The sequence below is a fragment of the Thamnophis sirtalis genome, unplaced genomic scaffold (assembly GCF_051295495.1).
Source record: "Thamnophis sirtalis isolate CommonGarterSnake01/CBP01778 unplaced genomic scaffold, rThaSir2_p1.2 scaffold_9, whole genome shotgun sequence".
In the NCBI taxonomy this organism is placed as follows: Eukaryota; Metazoa; Chordata; class Lepidosauria; order Squamata; family Natricidae; genus Thamnophis; species Thamnophis sirtalis.
In genome coordinates, this window is record NW_028261389.1 from 62,862,021 (window position 1) to 62,877,654 (window position 15,634).

Sequence of the window (15,634 nt, forward strand, 5' to 3'; positions counted from 1 at the left end):
TTTAAAAAAAAACCTGAAACAGTTTCAGTGTTCAGAGTTTTTCATCTTAATTATCCATTTTTGTACCAAATCCTATTTTTGATATGATTTTGATCTTATAATAGTTTAGTAAATGGTACTTAGTATGGAAATCAGTTGTTACAAATGTGGCAAAAAAAGCTATTGTTGATAGTTGGAAAATATCTGACCTTCCTGAGTGATTTGAACAATGTATTACAGTAATGGATTTAAAGTAATACTGTAAATAAATGTTTTAATAAATAAAATCATTTCAGTTTCACTCTTAGGCTTTAGATTTTTCTGATGGGAGCTTATGCTTAAAGATAATTATGTACAACAGAAGAAGAGAATATGAAATTAGTGTCATTAAATTATAATTAAAAAGCAATTGAACAGAAAAGAGTTCAAGAATATTTAAAAAATGGATTATGTCCAAGAAAGCGATAAGGGAGTATATCAACCAAATTTATGGCCCAGTTATATTATGGCTTAGAAGTCACTGTTAAAAAAATGTAATTCCAGGTCCCATTCATTCATAACTCCAGTAATAAAGAATGTGCGATAAGACCTTAGAAGATAAGCAGTGTCAATTGGCAAAGGTGGCCATTTTTATATTCTACTTTCAAATCATTGAACACCTTGCTGATAATAACTACTCTGTGCACAGAAATGAACTGGAAAATACAAGTCTCAGTAAATTATACTATGCAAAAAGAGTAATGATGCCAGATGGACTTTATACTTTGTAATCATTAGAAATTAATTACATAAGATGCTGTGTCTATTTGATTTTTCTAAGCAACAATAGCAATAATAATGGGATCAAATGTTCATATTACAGCCTGCTGCTGGTTTTGTATGCTGTATATGTATGTTCAAAAGAGAAGAAAAATGCTAAAGACATCAGTAGTGTCAGACAAATTTGGCCTGGAGATCAGAAGAATATTAGCAAATAATATATACTATACAAAGTAAAAAATGTTTAAATTAAAAAATTGATGTTTATCAATCATGAGTAAATATAGATGATATTCTTAAATATGGTCATAGGCCTCTTAAATCAATATTTCGTACTGTGCATGAATTTATTAATGAAGACCTGAATATGTAGTAACAAAAAAATAAACGAAATCAAAATATGTTCTGGTTTACTATATCTTCTTTATTTTATGTTCTATCATAAATCTCCAGGAAATGAAAGAATCAACTGTAGAAATTTCACTGTTTTTTTTGTATTAAACATTCCAAAAATATTTCTATGTGCTAATGAATTCATTTCAAATGCTGAATTAAAACTTTGAAAGCAGAATGAAGGTTTTTTTTTAGAAATTCTACCACAGAAGACAAGTTTAATAATTGACAGAAATAATATGCCTTTCCAGTTATAATGATAACTGTAACTGGAAAGTTTCTGTAAAAAAGCCACCGTCCCTTAATAGGACATTGGTAAAAAATTATCCAATATGTAACATCTAATACTTGCAATGTTACAAAAACAGTCTTAGAATATTACTATGGACTTATAAAGGAGTCAAGCTAAGACTGATGATGTGATGGAAAATGGTTAGTTGTGTGCAATGTGGGCCGCAAACAAAATGTGTTTGAAATTGAGATGATTCATACTTTAGCATCCGTGTGTAATTCCTACTTTTTGGTCAGGATTCTTACCTGTGTTTTCCTGAAAATAAGACCAGGTCTTATTTTCTTTTGGGTCCCTTTAGGGCTTATTTTTGGAAGGGTGTCTTATTTCCCCCCCATGTATGAAAGATTCACTTCTGCTTGCTCACAACGGGCAGGGGGCTGCGTGGTATGCCAGCGCTGCTGCAAGGAGGCAGGGGATGGAGCTGCCCCATGCGTAGCTACACCAGCTTACCTCAGGACTCCCCACAGCCAGGCCACCTATGTCCCAGCTGCTGCCGCATGTTGCTGTAGTGGCTCCGACAGCCCCATCAAGCAGGATCCCACATGGCCACAGGCCCACTTCTTCTGCTTACTCATGGCCGCAACAGAACAGGAGGCCGAGTGATATCCTGGTGCCATGGCAGTGAGGGGGGTGAAGCTGCCTCATGCGCCCTGCAGCAGCTTCAGTGTCCCTGCAGCCGGGCTATCTGTGCCCCGACAACTGCTTTGCCTCGAATAAGCAGAAGAAGTGGGCTGGCGGTCACATGGGCTCTTGCTGCACATGGTTGTTTGTGCTGTCCCTGTGAGGCAGGTGTCGGGGTATGGATGGCCTGGCTGCAAGGTCTCTGAGGTAAACTGTACTGTCAGCATGATACACTGACCGTGGCACGGTGAGTAACCAGATGGAATGGGCAGCTGGCTGGCTGCGCAGGCTTTTAAGTAGGGCTTATTTTGGGTGTAGGGCTTAGATGCACATTTAAAAAAACATGCTGGATCTTATTTTCAGGGAGACAGGTAGTATAAAATTGTTTGGCTCAGCGGTTCTCAACCTGTGGATCGTGACCCCTTTTGGGGTCGAATGACCGTTTCACAGGGCTCACTGAGACCAGCGCAACTCTAAAGTTTAGACTCCACTTTGTGTTCTTTGAAATCCCTGTGGATGGGCTCCGGAATGGCCACGCAGCGCGTCGCCGTGGCTCTACACCATAAAAAACATAGGTGTGCGCGCACACCCCATACAATTAGCCTCAGAGACTTCGTAATGGAGGGAAAGTGTTCCTGTGAGGGAGGAAGGGGCTTAGGTCATGCTCTGGGCTGTAATTGTGCGGGACGTGTGTGCAGCTATGTTTTCCATGCCACTGCTAGGTACTTTTAACTATATCTAAATCCACAACCAGACCTGTCATCAAGAGCCAAGCTCAGGAGCCCGAATTGGCCCCATTCACACAATGAATACCTGCTTGCTAAAAGTACCATAAACCATGCACAAAGAAAAAGCAAAAAAAATGCAATGCACGTAAACAATTTTAAAAACAATACAAGTGGAATTATTATTAAAAATAAAATGTAACAGAGATAATGATATGTATGAAAATATAAAGTTGGGTTTCCTGAAATGCCACCCCGAGAACCCATCAGAGAAAGTAAAAAATCAAGGGCAACAACAGAAAGGAGGAAAGATGAGGAGGGAAAGGAAGAAAGGGTAAAGCAGAGGGAGTAAAGGAGGGGAATCAGGAGCAGGAGAGAGGGCAAGAGGGAGGAGAAGAGAGGAGGAGGGAAGGAAAGAGAGGGGAAGAAGAAGGGAGGAAGGAGGAGGAGGAAAAGGAAGAAAGGGTAAAGCAGAGGAAGTAAAAGAGGGGAAGTAAGAGTAGGAGAGGGTAAGAAGGAGGAGAAAGGAGGAGGAGGGGAGGAAAGAGAGGAGAAGAGGAAGGGAGGAAGGAGAGGAGGAAAGAAGAAGGCAGAGAAGGGAGGTAGAGAAGATAGAAGGAGCAAGGTTGTTGCAAAATAAAATGGGGTGGCAAGAAAGTGACCCAAACTGTATTTGATTTTGATTTGATTTTATTGAAATTTGTAGGCCGCCCTTTTCCCTGAGGGGACTCAGGGCGGCTCACATAAAATCAGGGAAGGGGAAATGCAAACAGTAACATAGACACATATAATAAAAACAATAGGCAACATGCATTCATCATTCGGGAGGGGCAACTATCTTTATCCCCAGGCCTGACGGGCTAGCCAGTTCTTCAAGGCTGTGCGGAAGGCCTGGACGGTGGTGAGGGTACGAATCTCCACGGGGAGTTCGTTCCAAAGGGTCGGGGCTACTACTGAGAAGGCCCTCCTCCTTGTGGTTGCCAGCCGACACTGGCTGGCCGATGGAATACGGAGGAGGCCCAATCTGTGTGATCTAATTGGTCGCAGGGAGGTAATTGGCAGAAGGCGGTCTCTCAAGTATCCAGATCCACTACCATGCAGGGCTTTATGGGTGACTAGTAGCACCTTGAAGCGCATCCGGAAATCGACAGGTAGCCAGCGCAGCTCGCGGAGGATAGGTGTAATGTGGGTGAACCGCGGTGCACCCACAATCGCTCGCGCGGCCGCGTTCTGTACCAGCTGAAGACGCCGGATGCTCTTCAAGGGCAGCCCCATGTAGAGCACATTGCAGTATTCCAGCCTAGAGGTCACAAGGGCCCGAGTGACTGTTGTGAGTGCCTCCCGATTCAGGTAGGGTCGCAACTGGCGCACCAGGCGAGCCTGGGCGAATGCCCCCCTAGCCACAGCCGTCAAGTGATGGTCAAACGATAGCTGTGGATCTAGGAGGACTCCCAAGTTGCGAACCCTCTCTGAGGGGTATAGAATTTGACCCCCCAGCCTGAGAGATGGAATATTGGTGGAATCTTTGGGAGGGAAACACAACAGCCACTCGGTCTTTTCTGGGTTGAGCACAAGCTTGTTAGCCCTCATCCAGTCCATAACAGCCTCCAGGCCTCGGTTCATCACGTCTGCCGCTTCATTGAGTTGGCACGGGGCGGACAGATACAATTGAGTATCGTCCTCATATTGGTGGTATCTGATCCCGTGCCTGCGGATGATCTCTCCCAGCGGTTTCATGTAGATGTTGAATAGTAGGGGGGATAAGACCGAGCCCTGAGGCACCCCATATGTTAGGGGCCTAGGGGACGATCTCTGCCCCCCCACTAACACCGACTGCGACCTGTCCGAGAGGTAGGAAGAGAACCACCGCAGCACGGTGCCTCCCACTCCCACCTCCCGCAGTCGTTGCAGAAGGATACCATGGTCGATGGTATCGAAAGCCGCTGAGAGGTCAAGGAGAACCAGGATGGAGGAGAATCCTCCATCTCTGGCTCTCCAGAGATCATCGGTCAATGCAACCAAAGCGGTTTCTGTGCTGTAACCGGGTCTGAAGCCTGACTGGAAGGGGTCAAGATAGTTTGCTTCCTCCAAGGACCGTTGGAGCTGAAAGGCCACCACCTTCTCAACAACCTTCCCGAGGAAGGGAAGGTTGGAGACTGGGCGATAGTTATTAAGAACAGCTGGATCCAAGGATGGCTTCTTTAGGAGGGGTCTCACCACCGCTGCTTTCAGTGCGGCGGGGAAGTTCCCCTCCCGAAGAGAGGCGGTCACAACCGCCTGGATCCAGCCTCGTGTCACCTCATTACTGTTAGTAACCAGCCATGAGGGACACGGATCCAGTACACAGGTGGAGGCACTTACAGCCCTCATGGCCTTGTATTCTATATATTTGTAAGAAAATAACGATAAATGATTAATGATAATGATATAATTAATGGTAATTATAAGAGTGTATATTTGTGAATGAACTTGAAAAAGAAAATAAAAAACCTTAAAAAAAATTAAAAATAAACAATGCACGACGTTTGCCCAATAAATTAAGGTTAAGCTTACCACCACCACCAAGGTTAAGAGCACTCCTGCAAACAACCCCAAACCAGGTTGAAGATCCATCCAGGCAGGGTAAGCAAGTTTGTGAATGCAGCTGCAGGCAACTTAGTTAAGGAGGCTGTGGGAATAAAGCCACTATGAGTCTCTGTCTATGTGTGTGTATGATTGTATAGCAGCCAAGGTTGTCCAGCCTCCAGGATGTGATTCTTTTCAGACCCAAAATTTAGGAGCAGACAAGATGCTGGCTGCCTCTATAAAAAAAGATGTGGAGACTCAAGTCTAGAAAAAGTGCAAAGAAGAGCAACCAAGAGGATTAGGGGACTGGAAGGTCAAACATATGAAGAACAATTGCAGGAACTGGGTATGTCTGGTTGAATGAAAAGAAGGACTTAAGGGTGATATGATAGCAGTCTTCCAATATCAATATCTACATTATGATTCCTAACAGTAGCAAAAGTACAGTTATAGAATAGCAAAGCAAATTTTTTTTAATGGTTGGGGGGTCACCACAACATGAGGAACTGTATTAAAGGGTTGCGGCATTAGGAAAGTTGAGAACCACTGGTCTAGCTAAATGCATTGATTGCTGTTGAGACTGATCTTAGTAACTAAAACAAATAAATAAAATAATCCAGAGTCCACCCCTTTCACACAAATGTTTGCTTTATGTACAAATCCCCTACCCACAATGCACAAGGTTGCCTGCCTGCAAAGGTCATAATGGTAGTTAGGAGAGGAGCAAGGTAACACTTTGTAAGGGGAGGGTTAAAGTCTCAAGGGTCACCAGGTAGAGGAGCTCTGCTGTTTCCAGGAGGGTAAGACAAAACAAAGCGAATATCCAGAATGCCAATCTAGTGGCCCTTTTGAAAGCATAGTAAGTACTTGATAATAAAAGAAAGACGATGAAATGAAAAAGGAGGGTGGTTGACAACATATTCCTAGGATATGCATCAGAACCTTGTAAAAAATGATTTAGGAGGTCAGGTATTCATAAACAACAAATGACGCTTTGGGTTTTTCATATCAATTCACATAAATGGTGTGGTCAAGCATAAACATGGTTTCCATTTGTTTCCAGCGATAATATGTATTGATGGTACATTGTGTCTGGAAGTAACTAAAAAGGATGTTTGCCTCTATCTAACAACCATGACAAACCTGCTTAAGGACTATAAATAAAGTATATTTGATGAAAATCATATGTTTAAAACTTCACAGTTAAAATCATATATTTGGTAGTTGACAGAAAAGCAAAGGAGAGATTTAGCCATGCTTTAAAAAAGGAAATATTTTTAATATTTCATTTTCTTGAATAACTGCTGCTTGTAACTTTTGGTAGAAATATAGTATTAAGGTTGTGATATTTCTCCATTGGCAGGACTGTGACAAAAGAGTGAAGCAACAATGACAGGATGAACCGGCTTCATGTAGAAAGAAAATCTAAAATCGAAGAAACAAAACATGAACGAGAAAATAGTTAAGTGTTTGCAAATTACAGCATTGGGGTTTTTTCTCACTGGGATTGTGGGAAAGGGAGCATTAAAAGCAATAGGGAGATGACTGGATAATTATATGATTCTTAAAAGATCATCCCCTTCAATTCCGCACTCAAAGTCAGAAATCTGGTTTTAGCTTCAGAGGAAAATAACTGATCTGTCTCCATTTCTGTGTCATTAGTGAAGATAAAACCTTTTCTGCAGATTAGGAAAAGGGGGCATACTGGGTGTTAGATAGCAGGAAATGAAATAAGTTGGTCAGGGGAAAATTTAGGCTAGGTGTTTCTCTGATCTAAATATAAATCTTCCCGTTGATACAATTAGATTAAAAAAGGTAAAAAAATTAAAATTCATCTAAGACAATGGGGCGGGGATACTTGTATCCCTCATTTTCATCCTTCAAAGATACAGTTGGCAAAGCATTGATGCTGAATGGTCTGTTGTCAAAATATTCTGATCTATACGTAAGATTATATTTCCATATTGCTAGCAGTTCAACAGATTTTGTTATGCTTTCAAGTCAGTCTTGAATCCTGATGATTGCCTGGACAAGTCCTGGCAATATTGTTGGCAAGATTTTGGAATGGTTTGTCCTAGGGCTGAGATTGAGTGACCAGCTCAAAGATCCCAGATGGCTTTATGCCTAAGACAGGACCAAAATCCATGTTCTTTGGGTTTCTAGCCTGATACCTTGATCATTTTTAAATGGTATCTTTTTGTAGCAAGAGAACCAACCAATAAGAACCAATACTAATTAATATATTTATCACTCACCTGCTGTGGTGAAATAGTTTTTTGCATTGCTTCAGTAAGATCAATCATGAATCAATGACTCCCACGGAATTCTATTTCTGACTCCCTTTTACTATTGGTATTCTAATAACCATGAGCTCAACTGCTTCAAGCTACACCCAGAGTTGAACTTGTATTTGTATTTGTTAGTTTGTCAAACATGTACAAGATATTAATATAAACATGGATATGAATGAAAGAAATGAATACAAATAAATGTGGTCAGTAGGACAGGGACGGTAGGCATGCCAGTGCACTTATGCACGCCCCTTAACCATAAACTTGGTTAATGGACTTTGAAGAAGCAAGGCAGAAAGTAGGGTATTAGAGTAGAGTGAACTTTTAAATGTTGGTGTTGGAGAAGACTCCTAAGAAAAAACAACTGATAACCAGGGCCGGATTTAGATGAAAAGAGGCCCTAGGCTATTCCACTTATGAAGCCCTTTCACCTCCCATTTTTAAGTTTTTAAATTACATGAGAGAGAATAAAATACATCATTACTGTGATATATCAATATATCAATATATATAGCTGGCCTCCTGATGGAGGGCGGCTCTGCTCTGCGGCAAAGGCAGCGAGGCCAGCCGCCTCCCCTGCTGCGCTCAGCTGCCCAGCTCAGCCCCCTCGCCCTCACCTGCCTGGCCACTGGTGGGCTCTGCGTTGATGGGGCGGCTACTGGGAGCGGCCGCGCCTCTCGCCCGACTGCTGGTGCCGGGAACGTGGGCGGGCTCCCCAACTGCCGCGGCGCTGGAACGATCTTAACCAATACATTTTTATGTTTGTTTATTAGTCATATGCGTAGAATTTCTCCTTATTTTTGGTTCAGTGTTTTAGTGTTCACTGTTTTTAGAATAGTATAATTTTAATTTTGCTAACAATTTGAATGTAGGCCCCTCTTGATCTTGAAGCCCTAGGCTGAAGCCTAGTTAGCCTATAGGAAAATCCAGCCCTGCTGATAACCAAGAAAACAAACAAATGGATCAAATCAACAAATCAACCCCGATTCTCACTCAAGGTGCAAGTAATCAAATTCAAAGTATTAGATTTTAGACATGTTATGCGAAGACCTGGAGAAGTCTATAATGCTGGGAATCATAGACTATTAGGCTGGGAGAGACTTGGATGTCCTCTAGTCCAAGAAAAAGGCAGCAGGAAACAAGGGGGCAATTAGCATCAATGTGGATCGACTCAATTATAGCAGCAAGATTTGCACTGTTGGAAGATCCGAAGGACCAGGTTGGGAACAGATCCACCTGGATATGGTGAATAAGAGTTCATACCATCTTGATGGCACATAATCAAACCAAATACAGCTGAAGACATAAACTCCTACAGTGACTTCAGCCTATTTTCTACTTTATAAAAAGTTTATCAGAATCCTTAATTATGTAGTATATAGTATCATAGGGCTGGGAGGGACCTTGGAGGTCTTTCAGTCTAACCCTCTGCCCAGGGTAGGAGTCCTTATTCTATCCTGTGCAAATAGTTGTCCAATCTTGAAAACTCTCAGTGATGGAGCACCCAAAACCCTGGGAAGCAATCTGTACCATACCATTGACTAATTGTTCTCACTGTCAGGAAATTCCTCCTTACTCTCAGTTTGGATCTTCCTGTGATGAGCTTCCACACATTGTTTCTTATACTGCCTTCAGGTGCTTTGGACAATAAATTGATCCTCTCTTCCCTGTGACATCCATTCAAGTATTGGAAGATGGCTGTCATGCCACCCTTAATCCTTTTCTTCATAAGACTAAATGTACTTAGTGGTAGTTTCCATACCCATTCATTATAGTTAGATTCCAGATCTCTTATCATGTTTGTTGCTCTTCTTTGCACTCTTTGTAGGACCTCAGCATCTTTTTTGCATCCTGGCGACCAGAACTTGGCGCAATATTCCAAGTGTGAACTATTAGTGATGTATAGATTGCTGCTATCATTTCACGTGATCTAAGTGTGAACTATTAGTGATGTATAGATTGGTGCTATCATTTCACGTGATCTTGACCCTATCCCTCTGCTAAAGCAGCATAGGACTGCATTGGATTTTTTTGGCAGCTGTAGCACACTGCTGGCTCATTCTTAAGTGGTAATCCACTAGGACATTTAGATTCCCTTCACAAGCACTCCTATTGATCCAGGTATTGCCTATTCTGTGTCTGTGCATTTGGATTTTCCTGCAAAAGGGGAGGACCTTACCTTTCTCACCCCTGAATTGTATCTTGTTCAAAAGGGCCAAATGCCCAAGTCTGTCAAGATCCTTCTGAATCTTGAGTCTGCTTTCCAAAATGTTAGCAATAGCAATAGACTCCAGCTTAGTGCCATCCACAAACTTGATGAGCGCCTCCTCATCCCTCATCTAGGTCATTTATGAAAATGTTGAAGAGTACTGGGCTCAAGACATAACCTTGAGGTACCTCACTGCATGCTCCCTTCACATAGATATAGTTCCAGTGAGGACCATACAGCTTTCCATAAATAAGTTTCCTAACAAGATTACTAATGACTGTATGCAGAGAGATAAGTTCTGCTCAATTCAGCAGCACATACATCCATGCTCCCACATAAAGGTGGATAGGATCATCCTGCATTTTAGGATGTCCATATGAACAAGTTAGCTCTTGCTAGAGATGGGATTCTAGGCCACAGTAAATGGACATTTGGTCTAAAATAGTTATGGATCAAAATGAATGACTTCTGGTAGTTTACCCTCCAGTATATACGACAAATGTTATGGATGAGTGTATGACAAGTGAGGGAATATTTTATTCTTTATTCTATACGCCGGTACTCATAAAAACAGTTACACATCTAAATCTGAATATATGAAAATGATTTGATGAAATTAATTTGGGAATAATTTATAACAATTTTGGGTTCAATGTGAAGTAATTAAAACATTTAAGGTATCCTAAGGTTGGATTTGGATTTGCCATTCTGAAAATAAAGAAAAATCCCAGCAAAGATACTATCAATAGTAATGGGTGCCCTGGATGCAATCTCAAAACAACTGAAGCACCACTTGAACACCATTGGCATTGACAAAATCACCACTAGTCATTTGCAAAAGGCAGCTTTACTTGGACCAGCTTACATTCTGTGACAATACCTTTAACACCATCAAACAACACCATTTGCCTATTCCATGTCCTTGAGAAGGACTCAACAGGTAGCTAAAAATAGAAAATCCAGTCTAACCCTCTGGCTGATTGTACAACAAACCATAATTTATTGAATGTTTATAGACCTTTGGCCCTGTAGGCAAGATACCAATTTGTCTCAAATTTGAACGTTCAGAGGAGGTTTGCCTGTTAGTTTCCACATATGTAAAAATTCATTCCAATTCTACTTTCTTTTCACCATGGTTCATCTGACAAATTTTGCTTATTTTCTATCAGGTTTAACAGAATCTGAACTCTTGTCTGATAAAAATCTGAATATTGCTTTGGACAATTGCCTTCCTGTAGTTTCCTGCCACCATGGGATGTTTCCAGGTATGTTTCCGGTGTCTATGTACCGGGATATTAAGCATTCATTAAAAAAAGTAAAATATTTCATGTGAACTGATTAAAATGCACAATGCATTTTGGTGGGGAATGTATAGTATAAGAAAATTAGAGCAATTGTATCTGATCAAAGGAGGAAAAACAGAGCCTTCATTTGCACTATGTGTATCTGTCTTCAAGTCAGTTTGACTCCTGGCGTGTACTGGATTATTCCCTGCTGTTTTCTTCCTAGCACTGAGAACAGCTTATTGGCCCAAGGCCACACATCTGGCTTTGTGCTTAAGATGGGACCAGAACTCAGAGTTTCCCCATTTCTAGCCTGTTGCCCTAACTCAGGGTTGTCAAACTCGTGGCCCATGGACCAGATGCGTCACGTACTGGCCACACCCACCTCTGGTTTAGCGAAGGGGGAAAAAGTCGTGATAAGTGACATGACGCCAGGGGTGGGTTTCAACCGGTTCGCACCGGTCCCTGCGATCCGGTTGGTCGCCGAACCCGGAAGTAAGTAACTTCCGGGAATGGCGAAGCCCCCCCCCGCGCCCCCGCGCGCCCGCACACCCGCGCCTGCTCCTTACCCGGTTTTTACGAATTCTGCGCTTCCACGCATGCGCAGAACGCATACAGCGCCTGCGCGATCCTCCAGGAGCAGCTGGAGCATCGCGCAGATGCTAGTACGCACGCGCGCGCCGCGTGTGTGGGCGAGGACGCCGCACGCGTGCGCGAGGACGCCGCCGGCCTCGTTCCAACCGAACCGGTTGGAACGGGGCGAGAAACCCACCCCTGCATGACGCCAACGTGATGCCATGGGTTTGACACCCCTGTCTTAACTGCTACATCAAATTGACTGCAATATTAATATTTTTTACAGGTCAGCCTATGGTTCCCTTTTGTATTTTAAAAAAATAAATTAAAATAATGAGAAGCTGCTAAATTTTGACTTTCCAGCAGCATCTTCATTTATTCCAGGAATAACTATAGATCCTGAATAGTGCAGACACTCTTTAAAAAAACAGAATGACAAGGAGCTGCATCATAATGCACATTTTGGAAGTGTACCCAAATGCCCAGAAAGAGGATACTGTAAAGTTAAAGCATGGATAGTACAAAATGTCCTATGGAAGAGGGCAGAGGGGAGATAGCATTTTGTTAAATACATGATTTCCAACTGGCTCTATCTCCATGACAGTTATTTTATGAGTTACAACCTCCCATAGCTCTTTGTGAGAATGCTCCTAGCTTCTTACCAGCATTCCAAATGTGTCCACCGACCCAAAAAGATTGAAGACTCCATGATAAAAGAATAGAGCTTTAGACTGTGTTCTTATGATCCCAACCAACATAAGATTCCAACTTCAGAGGGTGTAACGCAAATCAGATTTCTTTTCCTGTCTCACTGCAAAATCCTGCAAAATTTCTACATCGAAATACTCCACCATAAGGGAACCTGTAACTGAGGTATGACAAGTGGCTGGACCCAGGAAGCAAAGAAGCCATTGGGTCCATTTGGCACCTCACAACCACAACTCCCACTCTGACCAAACATTCAGATTAGACCTGAGGTCTGTGCAATTGGAGGACTTAAGGTTACAAATCACAGAGTTGTCAACAAGGGAAAGGAGAAACCATTGTTTTTGCATCCTCTTGCTCTAGTTTCTCTGAGCACTTTAGGTGGAGGCAGGAATCATTAGACAAAAACTCTAGACTCTAGATTAGAAAGTTCAAAAATTAAAAGTTGCTATCTTTTGACATGATCTATGAAGAAATTGTCTATCTGTGGTCAGAAACCAAGTATCCAAGAGCAAAATGTCCCTGAAATAAATTTTATCATCTATCTTTCATGTGACCATTACAGGTAGTTCTCAGTTAACAACTGACCTGTTTAGTGATAGTTCAAACTTACAATGGTGCTGAAAAAATAGGTTCCAAACTGGTCCTCATAATTATGGCAGTCATAACGCCCTCATGGTCTTGTGATCATGATTTGGGCCCTTGGCAACAGTTAAGTGTCCTGCAGTCATGTGAGTGTCACAGCTGGCTTCTGACAAAGTCAATGGGGAAGTAAGTCACAAGTCACAGTGACATGACATCTCACCTATTGACCCCAGTGGAACTGATGTTGTAAGCCAGGCATGATCACATGATGTTTCACTTAACAATCATGTCACTTAGCAATGGAGTTGCCAGACCCAATTGCCATTACCAGTACTGTCAGCATGATGTGCTTTAATACATGAGAAAAGAGGCGGGAAAATTTCCTCCCATATATGTAAGATTAATTTAGAATAATAGCCTCCTTTCATTTCATTTTCTGAAAGAAGCTCTGCACCATTTCTGACTCTCAGCTCTTCTCGGATGGAATGTTCCTCATTATATAAGTCCATTTGTTTCCATAATCTCCCATGGCAACATTCCAAGAAAAGAAATAGGCAGCACAGCTTCATTCCAGACTGACAGATACTAAGATGAAAGAAGGCTCTGGGGAATTTTTTTCAAAGACTTGGGCAATGGTTTGATCTAGTAGTTAAGGCTCAAGGCTAGAAACCAGGAGACTGTGAATTCTAGTCCTGCCTTAGATATGAAAGCCTGCTGGGTGATTCTGGGACCAGTCACTCTCTCTCAGCCCAACCCACCTCATAGGGTTCTTGTTATGGGGAAAAAAGGAGAAGGAAGGAGTATTAGGTATGTTTGCTGCCTATAAAATTAATAAAGGCAGAATTAAAAAAAATATTTTAAAAGTTACTTCTTTGCTAATCCTGTTGAAATATATGGAAGATTTGAGTTTGTACATTTTATGGAAGCTTATCCAGTGATTGAAATTGTAATTTTTATGAATTTGGTTAATTATGCTAAATTATGCTAAATTTGGTATAGAGCAGGGGTTGGCTACCTAAAACACTCAGAGTCACAAAGGTTCTAACTGGAAGCCCCCCATTCAATTCTGGAGCTGACCGGAAGTCCGGTTCCCCACCATAGAGTCTCCTCCTAGTGAGGTGTCCATTTTCCTCTACCTGTCCTAATCGAAAGCCCTATCAATTGTGGAGCTGACCAGCGACAGGGAGCCACAGCAGAGGGATGAAAGAGCCACATGTGGCTCCAGAGTCACAGATTGGCAATCCCTGGTATAGACAAAGGGTGTCCATCTTTAGCAACTTTAAGACTTGTGGACTTCAACTCTCAGAATTCCCCAGCCAGCCACTGTCTACATCAAATGTGTAAATAGAGATATTATTTCAATGATAACTTGTTTTTCCTTCCTTCCTTTGGGCAAAATCTAGCCTTTGGCAAAGATTACCTGTGGATGCTCTGGGCCCCTGACATCAAGAAGCTTTGATTGTGAAGTCACTGTTTTAATTTCTCACAATTCCCCAGTATAGTACTGTGTCAAGTCATTGTGGGAAATTTTAGATGGCGTGCCAGACTGAGGCACAACTATCAGGTTTGCCTACAGCCAGGAGTGACCACCAGAGAATAGTCTGGCCAGGAATCTCTTAGTCTTGAACTTAATCTGAATTACTAGCTGTAGACTCTACAAAAAGCCACATTTGTACATAATCTACTTTATTTTGTGTAAATCAATAATCTTCATTTTTTCCTCCAATATGTAGCCTAAGCATAGGCTTTAATCCAAACATAAGTAGCAATAGTTGCTTGTATCCTTACGATTTGTATTGATATTGATTGTTTCCTGATTGCTTATTTGTACCCTATGACTATCATTAAGTGTTGTACCTTATGATTCTTGATGAATGTATCTTGTTTTTTATGTATACTGAGAGCAAACGCACCAAAGACAAATTCCTTGTGTGTCCAATTACACTTGGCCAATAAAGAATTCTATCCTATCCTGTCCTGTCCTGTCCTGTCCTGTCCTGTCCTATCCTATCCTAACCTAACCTAACCTAACCTAACCTAACCTAACCTAACCTAACCTAACCTATCCTATCCTATCCTATCCTATCCTATCTATAATGTTGCTTGCACAAATTGCCAGAGGATTGTCAGTTAACGTTGGCTAGTTAGTTCCCTCAGTAGTGCTATAATATTTTAATTGCTCTTCCTCAGAGGTTCATGACCAATAGGGAAATTGATCACTAGTTGTCAAAAAATCAAATAATTGTTAATGTCAAGATAAATCTATTGAATCTGCAAGGATATCTGGGAGAATTTATTTATTTATTTATATCTTAATAACTTGTTAGCAAACATATCAAATTCACATTTTTCCTATTTCCTCACAACAACCATGTGAGGTGATAGGGCCTGAGAGAAAGTAACTGGCCAAAGTTATCCAGTTGACTTTCATGGCTAATTCATGGTCTCCTGCTTTTTAGCCTGGTTATTACCAAATAACCTCATTTTTTAAGTGCAGTTCTAATTCTACATTGTTCTGCTTTTATTTAACCATTTTTATAACAAAGGTTTTTCTTTATATTTTCAGAGCTCGCACCGAAATCAGTGGAAGAATTGCCTCCTCTCCCCAGAATAGACAAATACAAGCTCGCAAGATTTTTAGCAGATAAAGC